Source organism: Sminthopsis crassicaudata, chromosome 4 (assembly GCF_048593235.1).
Source record: "Sminthopsis crassicaudata isolate SCR6 chromosome 4, ASM4859323v1, whole genome shotgun sequence".
Taxonomy (NCBI): Eukaryota; Metazoa; Chordata; class Mammalia; order Dasyuromorphia; family Dasyuridae; genus Sminthopsis; species Sminthopsis crassicaudata.
Genome location: NC_133620.1, coordinates 455,345,291 through 455,360,594, shown reverse-complemented (window position 1 = coordinate 455,360,594; position 15,304 = coordinate 455,345,291). Strand labels below are relative to the sequence as shown.

General features: G+C 49.2%; 1 protein-coding gene and 1 long non-coding RNA gene across 2 annotated transcripts in view; one reads left to right on the top strand and one right to left on the bottom strand.

The window, feature by feature from the left end:
- Positions 1-15,304, top strand: part of RTN4RL1 (reticulon 4 receptor like 1) — a 130,394-nt gene that overhangs the window by 21,338 nt on the left and 93,752 nt on the right. The window lies entirely within an intron of this gene.
- LOC141540169 (uncharacterized) lies at positions 4,022-5,781 on the bottom strand. The gene is made up of 2 exons (XR_012481472.1): positions 5,440-5,781; positions 4,022-5,179 (listed from the first exon to the last, which is right to left on the bottom strand). It is a non-coding gene; the product is annotated as an uncharacterized LOC141540169 (long non-coding RNA).

Genomic DNA, 15,304 nt, shown 5'->3' with positions numbered 1-15,304 from the left:
GCTTTTTCTGATACCCCCCATTACTTTGTATTTACTCTGTATATATTTTGTATTTATTTATATATGTATATATTATTTTCCTCCCCAACCACCCATGTCAGTCCCTTGAACACACATTTGTTTTTTGTCTGTGAAACCCTAATACTAAGTCCTTGCACAGTGTCTGGTATTTGTAGAAATGTAATAAACACTTATTGCTTGATTTAACAGTCCTTTCAGTACTTCTTGGCACATAGTAGGTGCTTAATAAATGCTTCATTCATTCATTCAATGCTTGCTGACTGACTGACTGATCCCTGACCATGCTCTCCTTAGGAGCCATGCTTTCCTAATTGGATTCTGACTTTTGAACTCTAAAAGCTGTTGAGAAGCTAAGCTTTTAGTTCATTTCCTGACTGTTCACTCTAATGATTTATCTCTTTACTCTGGGCATCTGCACTCAGTGAAGTTTGGCCTTTTGCCAACCCTGAATCCACTCACCCTTCCTCCCTCCCCTTTCAGGGAGATGGAGGAAGGAATAGAGATAATAATAACTGACATGTTTATGACTCTTTAAGGGTTATGAATCTCTGGACATGCATTAGCTCATTTGATCTTCACGACAGTCCTATGAGATCAGGTACTATAATTTCCATTTTACAGACAAGAAAACTGAGGCTCTGAGGAAGTGACTTAACCAGAGATATACTACTAGTAAGTCTTGAGCAAGATTTGAACTTTGCCAGTTCTAGCACTCTATTCACTACATTGCACTGCATCCCAAGAGGGTGAGGGAAGTATTATCATCACCATTTTGACAATGGAAGAAACTCATATTTCTCTTGGATAAGAGACTTATCCAAAGTCTCTCTGCTAGTACCAGAATCTGCATCCACATCTGGGTACTCTTGTAGATATATCTATCATAGGGCCCAAGAAAGGGTTCAGATTAGCATCCACTGCTCCCTGCCCACCTTGCTTAATAATCCCTGGTAACTCTTTACTTCCATCTCCTCATCCCCTAGCAGAGACCTGGAGTTTGGACTGTGGCCTCCAAATGTATTCCTTTCCCTCCTCTTTATGCTTCTACTTCCATAACCCTTCAGGCACAGTATGCACAAACAGGTGATGGCTCTTACAGAGGAGCCAATTGTTAAATTTTCAGAGGGAGCCTTTATACCTTGGAAACCCACAAAAGCTGCAAATCGGGGCTTGATTTGTGGATTATTTCCAATTAAGAAAGTGATGGAGAAAATGTGAATAATGAAATTTTAAGTTAACAAGAACATTTTTTTTCCTCAGAAAGCAGATTGTTAAACATTTACCAGCTGTGCCCCGCCTCCACTGATTACTGAAGCCTACTTAAAAATGCTAGAGAGCACTTTCTCCTTACCTCTCCTCTAAGGTTTCCTCTTTTCCTTTAAGAAACACCTCAAGCAGCATCTTCTGCATGAAATCCTTAGGGATCCCTCAGTTACTAATGCCCTCCCTCCCATATAAGTACTTTGCTGTATAGGTAGGTATGCATTATATGCTGTATATATTTTCCCTTAGTCTTGCTGTCTTGTCAGTGAGAATGTGAGGCTGTTGTACAGTCAGATTGTTTCATTCGTTGTTACTTGTATCCCAAGCTCAGAGTGGGGACTTAATTTATATATGCTTGCTGAGAGACTGACTGATGGATAAATCTGCAGATTTCTGACTTCTTGGAAAGTCCATTCTCCCCATTGCCATTGTTTCCGTTGGTAACAGATGATGTAGCCTCCTCTTACATCCCAGCCCCAACTTAATGCACCTTGGTCTTCCTCCTTGCCCCATCTCCCACATTTGCTGTCTACACAGAAGCCAGGAGTTCGGTGCTCAGAAAAAAAAAATTGGAACCCTGCCTCCACCTTCCAGCCAGAAAGGTCTCAATTTTCCTGACTACCAGCTAGCATTTATATAACCCTTTAAGGTTTGCAAAGCTTTATGTGGTTTTTCTTCTAAGCCTGGCAATAATCCTTGGGAGGTAAGTGCTATGATTATTCCCATTGCACACATAAGAAAACTGAGGCTGAGAGAGGGAGGGTTTAAACAGAGGATTTATACTCAGATCTTACTGCTTCTCCAGTTCTATCTGCTGTCCATCAGCTAGCTGGCGCTGACCTGTGGAAGTAGAAAACAGGGCCACTCAGCCAGGGTTCTTGCTTCTGTACTGTCTGAGCTATTCCCAGAGTCCTCCCATCCTCACATCTACAACCCCACTCCCACCCCACCCCCAGAGTAGTTGGTATGGTACTGTCTACTCACTAACTTACTCTCTGATCTGTCTCCCCCTGAGACTCAGTTTCCCCTTCTGTAAAAAAAGGGGTTGGGATTAAATAATTTCTTAAATTCTCTGGCTTTCTACATTAATCATTTAGGATAAGAGGCCCCTGTAGTAAAGCAGGAAGAAATACTTGCTCTGAAGGCAGAGAATCCAGCTTCAAATTCTGCATGAATCAATCAAGAAGCATTTATTAAGGACCTTCTGTATGCCAAACACTCTTTTTGGGGAGTGGGTCTGGGAAGACAGAGCTCCCCAGAGAGAGGACAAGTCATTTCCCTTCCTTGATCTCAGTTTCATTTGTAAAACGAGGTAGTGGTGGTGGTTGTGACCCTGGGGGAGCCATACTGTATACAAGGCTTTTCTGGCAAGGCAATTTCCTTCTCCGGGGGACTAAAGCAGAGATTAAGTGACTTCTCGGTAGAGTGTGGGGGAGGGGGACGAGGAGGTGCGTGGTATCACACTTTTATAGAGGTCACATTTGAACTCAGGCCTTAATGTTCTTTATCCACTGAACCACTTGGCTGGCTCCTAGGTTGAGTGACTTCCCCAGGAATGGGGGTGAGGGATGGGGAGCAGATGTGGGTGGTCACATTTGAACTCAGGTCTTCAGGGCTCCAGGAATCGGGCTGCCCTTGTAAAGTGGGGGAGTGGGGCGGCCCCTTCAGTTCCAAAGGTAGGAGCTTTGGCATCCCAAGCCCTCCTCAGACTTGACCCATGGACAATCCTTTCTCTCTGTGGGGCCCAGCCTTCCCTGTTTCTGGGCATTCCCAGTCTGTCCTCGGGACCCCTTCCCTTTTCTGCTCCCAAGCGGCTGCCGGCCCTCTCCCAAGGCGGAAGGAGAGGGAAGAGCCATGGTCAGCCCTCCACTCCCCCCGGATCTCGAGGAGGAGGACTCGTGCCCTTTTAGAGATTATCTGAGTCCGGCTCAGTCCATCTGCAACCTGACCACAAGCTTCTATTAACCTCCCTTACGAGGCGCCCTGTAACTGCGGCCCTGGGAGGAAGAGGGAGGGCGCGGGCCACGCTCCTGGTCCATAAGGGCCCATTTGTGCGTCCCAGAAGGGCAGCCTCCCTGCCGCCCCCGCCACCCAGGCTCTCAGGCCGAGGAGTCTGCTGGAATTGATTTCTCCTTTTAGGCTTCCTTGAAAGGAGCAGCAACACGTGGGGACGGCCTGCTATTGGCTGGGGCTTCGGCCCGGGAGAACACTGAGGGGGGGATAAAGAAATAGCGCAGCACGTGCCGGAGGGCAGGGGTTTGCAGCAGAGCCAAGAACACATCCAATGGGTGGCCCTTTTGGCCCTCTGCTGGGAGCTGTCCTTCCTCCCTCTGCTGGGGGTCGTCCTTCCTTTACCCGTCCTCCCCCTGCTGGGGGTCGTCCTCCCTCTGCCCTTACCCCCTCTGCTGGGGGCCGTCCTCCCTCTGCCCTTCCTCCCCCTGCTGGGGGTCGTCCTCCCTCTGCCCTTACCCCCTCTGCCCTTCCTCCCTCTGCTGGGGGCCGTCCTCCCTGGCACCTTAAGTCTGGAGCATCCCAGGCTAGGTCCAGCTCAGCCACCCCCTCCCGCCAGGTCCGGACTCAGCTGACCTTCAGAGAGGGTCCCGACTTGCTGCCTCACTCGGCTCTGCTCCGGACTCGGCCTCGTCCTCCCCTGGGGACTTATTGGGGGGTGTTTTTGCTAACAAGCTGGGCACATTATCATTTCAATGGAATTAAGGCAGGAAAACCAACAAAATAGTCCTCACACGGATGGCTTTACTTATGTCTCTGCCAGGACCTAAGATCTGGCGCTATCTATTTTTTAATAATTGAGGGTAATAAATATGTATTTCTTTCTCCCTTCCCCCCCATCCTCCGCAGCTTGTCAGCTCCCTGCGTCTCTCCTCTGATCAGACCTCATCTTCGCTGAGCAAAAAAATAAAAAAGAAAAAAATCCTTTAAGCAAAAAAGGATTAAAGCCGAGAAAGTAGGTCTGCCTGAGCATCCCCCCCAACCCCCTCCAGCAGAATGAGGCTCTCCCCCACCCAATGAGCCTCTTCCAGGGCTAGGGAGGGGCCCCTTGGGACTGGCAGGGACCTGGGGGAAATGCAGCTGCCGGGGGAGGGGGGGAGCTAAGGCCGGGAGGGAGTGGGAGGGGAAGGGAGGAGAGGGCAGGGCAGCCTGAGCAGCAGAAGGGGGGGAAGGAGTGTTTCTCCTGGGGACCCTCTCCACCAGCCCTGTTTAGTGCCGGGTTTGCCGGGAGCCTATTCAAGGCTGCTTTGGGGTGGGCGGCTTCCTCAGACACAGCCCCTTCCCTGCCCGGAGCTTCCTGGGTCCCCTGACTAATTAGGCGCTGGAAAGGGGTTTCCCCAAAGAATGAGCTCCGTGCGCCACCGGCTCACTGAGCCTTCATCAGACCGTGTAGTGACACGAATGGTGGCCCTGGCAGAGGGCAGGCTGAGGTTGCCCCTTTGCTTCTTGTGATTCCTGGCTAAGTCATGTGCTTCTGCCTCAGTTTTCTGTTCTGTAATATGGGAGGAATGCTGGTACTACTCTCGGGAAAGCACCAAGCAAATGCGTTCTCTTCCCTCCCCCGCTTCCTCCCACCCCCCACCCCCCTCACCCCCGCGGCCAAAGGGCTTTAAGTAGGGCCAGTCTCTTAGAAACAGTAACACGATTTCACTGCCCATCTTCAATTTATAGGCCTGAGGAGATGTCTGAGGCTGAAGAGGGTTAAGAAATCGCCCTCGGTCTCACAGCTGGTAAATGGCAGAGGGAGGATCTAAAGGCCAGTCTTCCTAACTCCATCAAGCTCCAAGGGGCCTTCCAGAGCGCAGTGTGCGATCATGTGGGTTCAGGTCCAGACAGTGGCCCCTCTAAAGGTCAGCCAGCCCGGGTTGATACGGGTCTCGTGCTCCTGGGAGAGAAGGCAATATTAGCATACCCCCTTCCCCGGGGAACAGATAAGAAGGGGGGGTACACCATGAGTACACCAGGATCTAAGGCAGCAGGCAGGGATGAATAAGTGATTTTCCCAGCATCCCTTGGAGCAGAGAAGAGAACCCAGGAGTTCTAACTCTCAGTCTGCACTAACTGCTTCAGTCAGACTAGATGGGCTCCTGGCTTCTCTGGCTCTCTCCGGTTTGTGTTGACTCTAAATCTACCCCCCAGGATTACCTTTGGGGGACGGGTGGGGGCCAGTGGGCACGCACGCACGCGGGCTGCTGCTGTGCTGCCAACCGAGAAAAACTGGCCTGCAGCCTCCTGTGGTGTTTCTAGGCACTTGTGCTTAAGCAGCAGCTCCAGCCAAAGCCGTGCTCGCTGCCCGGGCCATTCTGGGCCCACTGGCCTGGTTGCGGCGGGAGAAAAGCAGGGAGCCGCTGCCCATCCTGGGCCCTGCCTTTACCCCCCAACTTTGCCCCGGCCTCTCTCTGCTGCCCCCCACCCCCAACCCGGCCGAGATCCAGTCAGCCCAGCCAGGCCCCGAAGCCCAACAGTCCAGGAGAGGGCGGTCCCCCAGCGCCAAGGGGGAAGGGGGGCGCAGGGCGGCCCGAGCCGGTGCGCAGAGGCGGCCCACCCCGCCTCCCAGCCCCCCTGCCCAGAGGCAGCTCAGGGCCCGAGGCAGGAGAAGAGCAGCGGGGAAGGCCGGAGGGCAGGAGAAGCGAGAGGGAGGGAGGAGGCTATTTATAGCTGGCTCCCGCTTTTGTTGCTTTTCCAGCAAAGCCTCTCTTTAAATAGGAGCAGGGCTGCTGCTAGCTCCCTACAATCCTCCCTTCCCCAGCGTCTGCAGCCCGGCCTCGGCCGCGTGCGTGTGTGTGGGTGCCAGTGGGTGCGCGCTGGGCGGCCGTGGACACTGGGAGGGGGCTGGGCGGGAGGGCACCTCGCCAGGCTTTGGGGTTCGCCTACGGGAATACGGAGGGCCACTTAGCCGTGGCCCGTGAGCTCATCCCTGCAACCCGCCGCTGAGCACGGGGGAGGTCGGGAGGCCGGCGGGGAGGCCGGCGGGGACAGCAGCCCCCTTAGCCCTGCCTGGAGCAGGCAGGGCGCCCTAGGAGGCGAGCTGGGAGGGTGGGAGGCGGAACGGCGGGGGAGGGGCGGCTGCGGGGTCCGAGCATCCCTTCTTTCCATGGGCTGCTGCCCCCTTGGGGCGCCCGGCTCGGACCCCTTCGTCGCCTCCCTGCCCAGCCCAGCCGGGCGTGTTCTCAGCCCTCCCCGCCTCTCCTCTCAGTCCCAGGTGGAAACTTGCCCCAGCTTCTGCTCAACAGCTCCCCGATCAATACGACAGGCCAAAGTGGGGGGGAGGGGAGGGGAAGGAGGCAAAACAAAACAAGGTAAATATTTAATCCGGGCCTGGGAGCCAAGGAGCCCGCCCTCCCCCGCCCCGCCCCCCTCCCGGGCGTCTGGCTCTGGAGCCCGCAGAGCGAGCTCCTCGCTAGGAAGGGGCCGTGGGCAGCAGGAGCAATCGATTCGGGCATCGTAGCCCAGGGGGTCTGGGCTGCCCGGGGCCTTGGGAGCGCCCCTCCGCTGAATGGCTGTTTGGTGAATTGGGGAGGGGGGGGCTTTCCATTTTCCTCTCACTACCTGTCCTTCCACTGACTGCCTCCGGCCTCCTTCCCCGCATCCTTCCCCCTCCACAGCGGCCTTCCCGAGCTTCCCTGACCCTAATGCCCCACAGACGCCCCTCTCCTCCTGAAATGTGCAGAAGGCCCTGGAGGATCTGGAGGTCCTTCAGAGAAAGATTATGGAGCAGGAGGGTATCCCTCTCCCCAACACACCTCCTCCCCCCCCCTCCCCTAACAAGTGGCCTGGCCTGGTTGGGTAGGAGGGACCATATTGGGCCCACTGTTCTGAAGGAAGGCAGTGGGAAGCCTGGACCCTCCGGTGGCTCTCCTCTTCATGGAGCTCTCTGAAGCCCTGTACTGGTTGGCCACCATCTTGGCTCTGTTTTACCAGGGATCCCATAGTGAGAAAGAAAGAAGACACAGACAGGGAGACAAAGACAGAGACAGAGACAGAGAGGGGGAAGAGAGAGAGGGAGAGAGGGAGGAAGAGAGAGAGATACAGAGACAGTGAGAGAGAGGGAGGAGGAGAGACAGAGACAGAGAGGGAGGAGGGAGGAGGAGGGGAAAGAGAGAGAAGAAGAAGGGAGGGAAGGAGAGAGGAAGGGAGGGAGACAGAGACCTCCAGTCAGGGCCCTGCCCAGCCCCCTGCGCTCTCCTCTCCATCCTCGGCCCCCCCTCCTCTCTTCTCAGAGAGAACACGTGAGCTGTGGTCCCAGGAGAGAAAGGGGGCGGGGAGAGTGGGAAGAGAGGGAGGGAAACAAGCAGAAAAGCATCTCTTCGTGTGACTATGCGCTTGTAGCCAATTGGGCCTCCAGTGACCATTTCCTCCAAACTGCAACACATCCCCCCCCTGCAGCAAGCAAGCTGCCTTTGGGAGCTGGCAAGGCCCAGGAGCTCCTACTCCAAGCCCTCCCCACCCATAGAGGAGGTCTGTGGGAGCTGAGACCGGGACTCTGGGGTGGCAAGGATGTGGGCCACGGAAATGTGGTTGTTTACCTAAGAGCTGAGAATCCCTTGGAACTGGAGGGCAAAAGCCCTGGGGCTTCTGGGACTGTTTCTCTGCAGACTGTACACTCTGGCTTTCAAGGGATGATCCCACTGTTTTGGAAAGCACTGGCCTATGCCAGTTAGGTGTTGGCTATGAATCTCTTCTTCACTTCCAGAGCTGAAATGCTGCACCCCATTATCTGTGGCAGGGAAGACCAAGATGGAGCCTGTCTCCCTTCCCAGGTGCTCATTTCAGAGAGAATACCTGGTCTAGGGATTGGGAAGCAATGTAGCCAGTGAAGAGAGCCGGAGAATCTGGGTTCATTTTCTGTTCCTTGTTACTTGCTGCCTGTGTGACCTTCAACACTGGACCTCAGTTTCCTTATCTGTAGAATAAGAGCCTGAGGACTTTTAAGCTGAAAGATCCTATAATGTCCATGCAAAAGACCTGGAGTGTCCTGAGATGGTTTAAGAGCTCACAGGCCAGCCCTGGGTCCTGTCACTGTCAGGATGCCCCCACCAGAGAGAAGCAGAGAGGCAGGACTCTGGTACTTGGGGCAAAGACTGCCCCAGGAAGCCTGGGACGGACCAGGAGGCCACGGTCCAGCCCGGGCCCCATGGCTAGCAGCCCAGGAAGTTTTGCAGGAGCATTAGAAAATGTTGACATGTTTTTTGAAACAATTTCAGATCTGATATCTCCGCCAGATTGAGTTTGTAACCAGCTTTATTGTTTAAGCCTGCTGGGATTTCATCAAAGGCGTCTGCTGTTTACCCAGAACCATTTCATTGGAGAAAACAGCAAACAGACCTGCATTTCTATCTGATTTCACTTTTTCCTTTTTCTCATGAATTTAAGTGCTTGTGAAAAGCAAGGCTGATAAGGCAAAGCAGTCCAGACTCCAGTTCTGAGAAGGAGGAGGAAGAGGAAAAGGTTTCGAGAAGGGCTCAGTCAATGACATGGCTGTTTTGGGGCTTATGTTCTGGAGGGAAGTTGGGGCTCCTCAGGCAGCTAGGGGGCCCAGCCATTCACCGAGTCACCCAGGAAAAGGAACTGAGCTCTTTGCCCACAGAGAGTGGAAGATCAGGAGCTTCCTGGCCCCTGATCCAGCCCAGGATTTTTAAGCTATCTCCTGGTATCTGGTGTCTTTTTTTTTTTTTTTTTAAACCAATTTCCAGACCATTTCAGACTCTGACAACAAATAAAAAGGGAAACTTCGACTCCTGCAAGGAACACAGCAGCGATCTGGCCTTCAAGACAGGTTCAGTGAAAATGGACACAAGCTTTCCTGGTGGAAAAGCAGCCTGAGGAAATAGAGCAAGGTGAAGGCAGATACCAGCCGTGGAGAGTACACAGGGAAATCCTAGCTCTTCCCTGCCCTTTCTCTCCTTCCTCCTCCCTTTCCTTCTCCCCCTCTTTCCCTATATCTTCCCTTCCCTCCTCTTTTCTTCCTTCTCTTCTTTCTTTTCCTCCTTCTCTCCCCCTTCCTTCTCTTCCTTTTCTTTGTTTCCTCTTCCTCTTCTTTTTCCTTCCCTTCTCTTCTTCCTCTTCCTCCTTTTTCTCTTCTTCCTTTTCCTTCCTTCTTCCTTTCATCCTCTTCTCTTTTTCTTTCTTTCCTTTCATTCTTTTTGCTCTTCCTCCTTTCTTCCTCCTGCTCTTTTGTCTCCTCACCTTTCTCCTTCTCCAACCCAGCACTCTGGGGCCTGGCTCTGTGCCAGTCAGCCTGGGCTAAGATCAGGGATCAGGCACTCTACCTGAGACCTCACAAAATTCTTCCCTGTGATTCCTCAGCTTGAATGCCACAAATGTAATGGGGTGCAGGTTCCTTTAAATGGGATAGCTGATCCAGCAAATGTTTTCACTGAATGGGAATGTTGCTTCTCAGTGGGAAATGTTCTGAAATTTGGATTCATGCGTCTTTTTTCAGCTTCTTGAAGAAGGGATGGATAGCGTGCTGTGGTTTGCTCAATGGGCAGGAAGGTTTTGGCCAGTCGTGCAGTTGGTTCCCTGCTAATGATGGCAATTGTTTTATCTTTAACCAATTGTAGGTCTAGTTGCAGACTCATCAGGGCTCAGCTCCTCTATGACAGTTTGTAAATGGCAGCCAACTTTCGAGCTTTACTACCTGCATGATCTTTGTCCAGTAACTTAACCTTCCTTTACCTTAGTTTCCTCCTCTGTAAAATGAAAAGGTTGCATTCCCTTCAGGTTCTGTCTGTGAGTTAGTAGGAAGTCAGTTCAACAAGCCAGTTACAAACTATAAGATGATGAAAACAGAACAGCCCCTGCCTTCACAACACTTACGTTCTATGAATCAAAGGAAAAGTTTGTTTGTCTCCATGTTGGCCTTGGGAGGATTGATACCCAGCTCAGAAGATCCTCGCTCTCTGTAGAGATGTCCCCTACTGGATTTATGCAGCAAAGAAACTGCTCACGACCCTTTCCTTGCCTGTTGGGTGTTTGGGACTTCGGATGACGTCTGTTAGGCATCCAGGCCCTTTCTTTCCTGCTCATGTCTCTAAAGGCAGCATGATATAATGAGAGGTAGCTTGGGAAAATAGGCAGTGTCCTAGGCCTAGAACGGGAAAGCCCTGAGTTTGTATCCACCTATGACACCTGCTAGCTGTGTAACCCCGTACAAGTCGTATAACCTTTTTGTGAATTCAGTTCTCCATCTGTAATAGAAGAATGTGTAGTAGAAGAGAAGGCCTTGGGTCCCTTTGAACTCTGGATCAATGATCCCCAGAGCAGAAGGTGTAGGGGCAAGCTCGTAGGGTCAGGGAGCAACCTTAAAGCCCCAATTGAGGCATTCTGGACCTGGGGGAAACAGTCATACACATCAGAGTTATTGGTCCTTAAAAGAGCATTTTCCTGTCTTACCAAGGGATAGAAAGGTGGTGTTAGAGTGTGCTTGTACATTTGGAGGGGGAAGGGCGGTCTTAAGATCCCTGATAGTCTACACTATAGCTATGCTAGCAACCCAGTTAAGACCGGTGATATTTGAGCCAATAGGATCCAATTCAATTCAGCAAACATATTAGGCTGAATATGTGGGAGGCCATGTAGGGAGAGCATTGACTTTGGAGTCTGAAGACCTAGGTTCAGATTCTACCTCTGATCCTTACTGTTTATGTGACCTGGGCTGATCAATTAACTTCCTCGGACCTCAGTTTCCTTATCCGTAAAATGACAGGGTTGTACTAGAACTATACCAAATAAGCATTGGGAATACTAGGATAAAAGCAGATGGGTCCCTGTCCTCAAGGAACTTCAATTCTATCACGGAGAAGGATTGTGAAAGGAGATACTTTTTAAGTGCATGCATGGCAATTTGAGAAAGAAGCCGGTATTAACTGCTACCGAGATTAGGACTGGCTTCTCAGAACTTCAGCTGAACATTGAATCCGGAAGATAAGGTATCTCTCCTGGCCGAGACGAGGGAGGAGCAAGATCATTCCAGTCAGCCTGCCCAGACACTTGAGGCAAGAGACAGCGGGTCAATTAGATAGATTACTGTGTGGCTAGGATTTAGGTTGTGTAAAAGGGACTAATGCAAGATAATGTTAGAAAGGTAGATTAGGGACAGATCTGGGAAACTTTTAAATGATACATGGAAGATTTTGTCTTTTCTTTGAAAGGGAATAGAGCCCAGGAAAGGTTTTTGGTCAATAGAACAGTATGGTTTATGCCTTAGGAAGGCTATTTTGGTAGCTGTTTGGAGGATGGATTAGAGAGAGGAGAAAATGGAAACAAGGATGAGTCAGGAAGCTATTATATTGTGGAAAGAAGGGGGCTGGCTGGCTGGATGGGAGAGCCATGGATATTGAATTGAAAGGACTTGATGAGGGGTTACTTGTGGTGGGATAGGGGAAGAGGAAAAGTCTTTGGAGGGACACTAGCCTCCCAAGAGAAGGCCATCATTCCTTGTTTTCTATCTTCAGACTAGAAGGGTTCGCTAGAGATAGGAATGGACTAACATCTGTCCCAAGAGTTCTCCCATCTCTATAAGAGCTAATTTAATGTGTTTCAAACAATACAATCAGTTGTTGTTTGATCATCAATAACCTGCTTCCCCATTTTCCTCCCCGCACAACAACAAAGTTGAGCAAAATCTTCCCATACACCAATTTTAAGTGACAGCTATATATAACTGACAAAGCAATTGTGCCACTTGGTGCAGCACCTCTTGACAAAAGGAAGTGTTTTTCTCAGGAGTCTGAAACCAATATTGGCCATTCGATCATAATGGGTAGTCTTAATTTATAGGACTGTAGCACTTGTATATATTGTTTCCTGCTTCTAGTTTCTTTGCTGTGCATAAATTTAAAGGTCTTCCTTTACATTGCTCTTAGAGGGGCAGCTGGATGGTGCAGTGGATAGAGCACCAGCCCTGAGTCAGGAGGACCTGAGTTCAAATCTGGCCTCAAACACTTAACACTTCCTAGCTGTGTGACCCTGGGCAAGTCACTTAACCCCAACTGCCTCAGCAAAAATAGATTGCTCTCAGAACTCTTCATATATTTTTATCACTACCTCCACCCAAAGACTGGGCTGTCTCCCCCAGAGTACGGGTTTTGTATTTCTTCTTCATCCCCCTAGCATGGTTCTTTCTTCTAGCACCCTAACTTTGGTTGTGGTAATAGTCAAGGAGATATTATGAGATGTGGTACAAAGCCTATCCTGGCTACAGATGGTGAGCAAGTTTGGGAATGTGAGAGACGAGGTGTAACTGCTAAGTAACAAAACTGACTTTTTCTTTTGAGCAAACAACCAGAAGGTATCCATCCCAGTGAGCGTCCTCCCCTCCCGAGCTTTCCCGTTGGGCTTCTCTAATTGCTTAATCCAAAGATACTTCTCTTGCTTGGAACCCAACTTCATGATACATGCTCCCTCACTGGGGGCCGCAACTCTGTCCTAATCTAACCTCAAAGATCTCCAGCTTGTAAAGGTGAAGGTGACCTTCAGAAACAACTGAAAAGGCCAGCCTGACAAATACGGCAAAGAGATGAGCCTGTCTCCCCAAAGTAGCTTCCAAACCTCAAGTTGTTCAGGGAGATCGTTCCGGGGTAGCTGTTCCAGCTGGGGGTTCTCAGAATTTAGAGCAAGGAGCGACCTTAGGGATCAGCTAATCCCGGGATTCTCAAACTTAAAAATAATGGGCAGTGAACTTAAAAATAATTTTTTAAATTTACAAAACATATGCAGGGTAACTTTCTAGCAGTGACCCTTACAAAACCAACTTTCCCCCTCCTTCCCCCCACCCCCTCCCCCAGATGGCAGGCAGTCCCATACATGTTAAATATGTTAAAATATATGTTGAATCTAATATATGTATATTTATTTATACAGTTCTCTTGCTGCAGTTAAAAATCATTTTAATAAGCACATTTCATTGTGGCTAGTTTATTTTATTTTTTATTTTATATTTAACATTGGGTTCATCAGACAGAATAGATAACGCCATCCCTGGCACCAAATAGATTAATGCCTGCACTATCTCTTAATGCACAATCCCTCAAGCTCCATTTGTCCTATAGACGCTGCATTTATTTACTTATCTAGCTATTATCTCCCTCAACCAAATATAAGCTTCTTGAGGGCAGATATTTTGCTCTTATGCAATGCATGTTGATTGCCCAAGGTCACACAGAGCGTACAGAGATAAAACAGTACATAAATATATTTTTAAAATGCAAGATAATTTTCGGGAGGAAAGTGCTAAAGCCATGTAGAATCTTGCCTTTGAAGCTTGTTAGTTGCCATAGATAAATCACCTCTCTTAGACTCAGTTTACTCCTCTACAAAATGGGGACAATAATGTCATACACTGCTACTTTACAGACCCCCAAAGGGATGATGTTCATACAGAGTTTTTCAAAGCTTATGAAATGACAACTACTTTTATCACAACAGTAACATCAGAGGAAAATAGACACTGAACTGGAAGAGATCTCAGAGGCCATCTAGTCAGAAGCCCAGAGAGATCCATAAATCTAGAGCCCCTCATTTTATAGATGAGGAGACTTTAAGTGTTTTGTCCAAGGACACACAGGAAGTATTAAAAGCAGGATTAAAACTTAGTTCCTCTGACTTTAGGAGCAATTAGGTGGCTCCAGGATGTATCGGTACCTGGTGTAGAGTCAGGAAGATGTCTCCCTGAGTTCAAATCTGGCTCCAGAAACTTACCAGCTGTGGAACCCTGTACAAGTCACTTAACCTTGTCTGCCTCCATTTCCTCATCTGTAAAAACAGCAAACCCCTCCAGTATCTTTGCCAAGAAAACCCTAAAAGGGGGCACAAAGAGTCGGAAGCTCTAATTCCATGTCTTGGTCTGTCTTGTTTTTTAGCCTTGGCAAGTGACAAACGTCAGAGCCTCTCTTTGCCAGTCAATCAGTCTGTTCCTTGCCTCCCCTTTCCCCAACCTGGGCTCATCTCCTTCCCAAGCCCCCCATCATTCTTAGACTGCTCCCACTCTGCCTCAAGTAACACAATTCCATTTTCTTATCATTACTTTAAAATTGACATCTTTATTCTCCACTCTTAAAAAAATCAAGCATTTATTAGGCATCAACTACGTCCAAGGCTCTGGACTAAGCCCTAGGGATATGGGAATGAAAAATGATGCAGGGCCTTCCTCTCAAGGAGTTAACAAGATAATGGAGAGCATAGCCTGGACACACCAAAGTATAATACACAACAGAATGTGATGGGGCACAGAGGAGGGCCAGACGAAGCTCCTTTCAAGTGATTTCTTGCTCACTGTTATATATTTCCCTTGAGATATAATATTTAATAATAATCCTAGCAGCTAACATTTACAAGGTTTACAAGGTGCTTTACAAATATATTATCTCATTTGATACTCACAGCCACCCTGAGAGTGGATGATCTTATTATCCTCATTTTACAGTTAAGGAAACTGAGGCAAGCAATGGTTGAAGTGATTTTCCTAGAATCACACAACTGGCAAATAAATGTCTGAGGTTAATTGAACTCAAGTTTCCTTGACTTCTGCGCATCGTGCCATCTAGCTGCCTCTTATACCTGAATATAATGGAAGAATGGTAGATCTGGAGCCAGAAGTCTGGGTTCAAATCCTGGCTTGCCCCCTTAATCAGCTGTGTGACCTTGGTGAATGACTTCATCTTTTACCCTTATCATTAAAATGAAGATAATCCATACCTGCAGGACCTTCCCACAAGAATATGTAAATATTCTTTAAGACAGGGGGTCTTTTGGGGTGGAAAATGCCATCCACATCTAGAGACAGAACTATGGAGACAGAATCTAGGATAGTATTTTCATCTGTTTGGTTGGTTTGTTTCTCATGGTTTTTTCCCCTTTTGGCCTGGTTTTTCTTGCACAACATGACAAATATGGAAATATGTTTAAAAGGATTGCACATATTTAACCTATATCAGATTGCTTGCTGTCTCAGAGAGGAGGGAGGTAAGAGAGGGAAAAAAAAAAATCTGGAACACGAAAGTCTTACAAA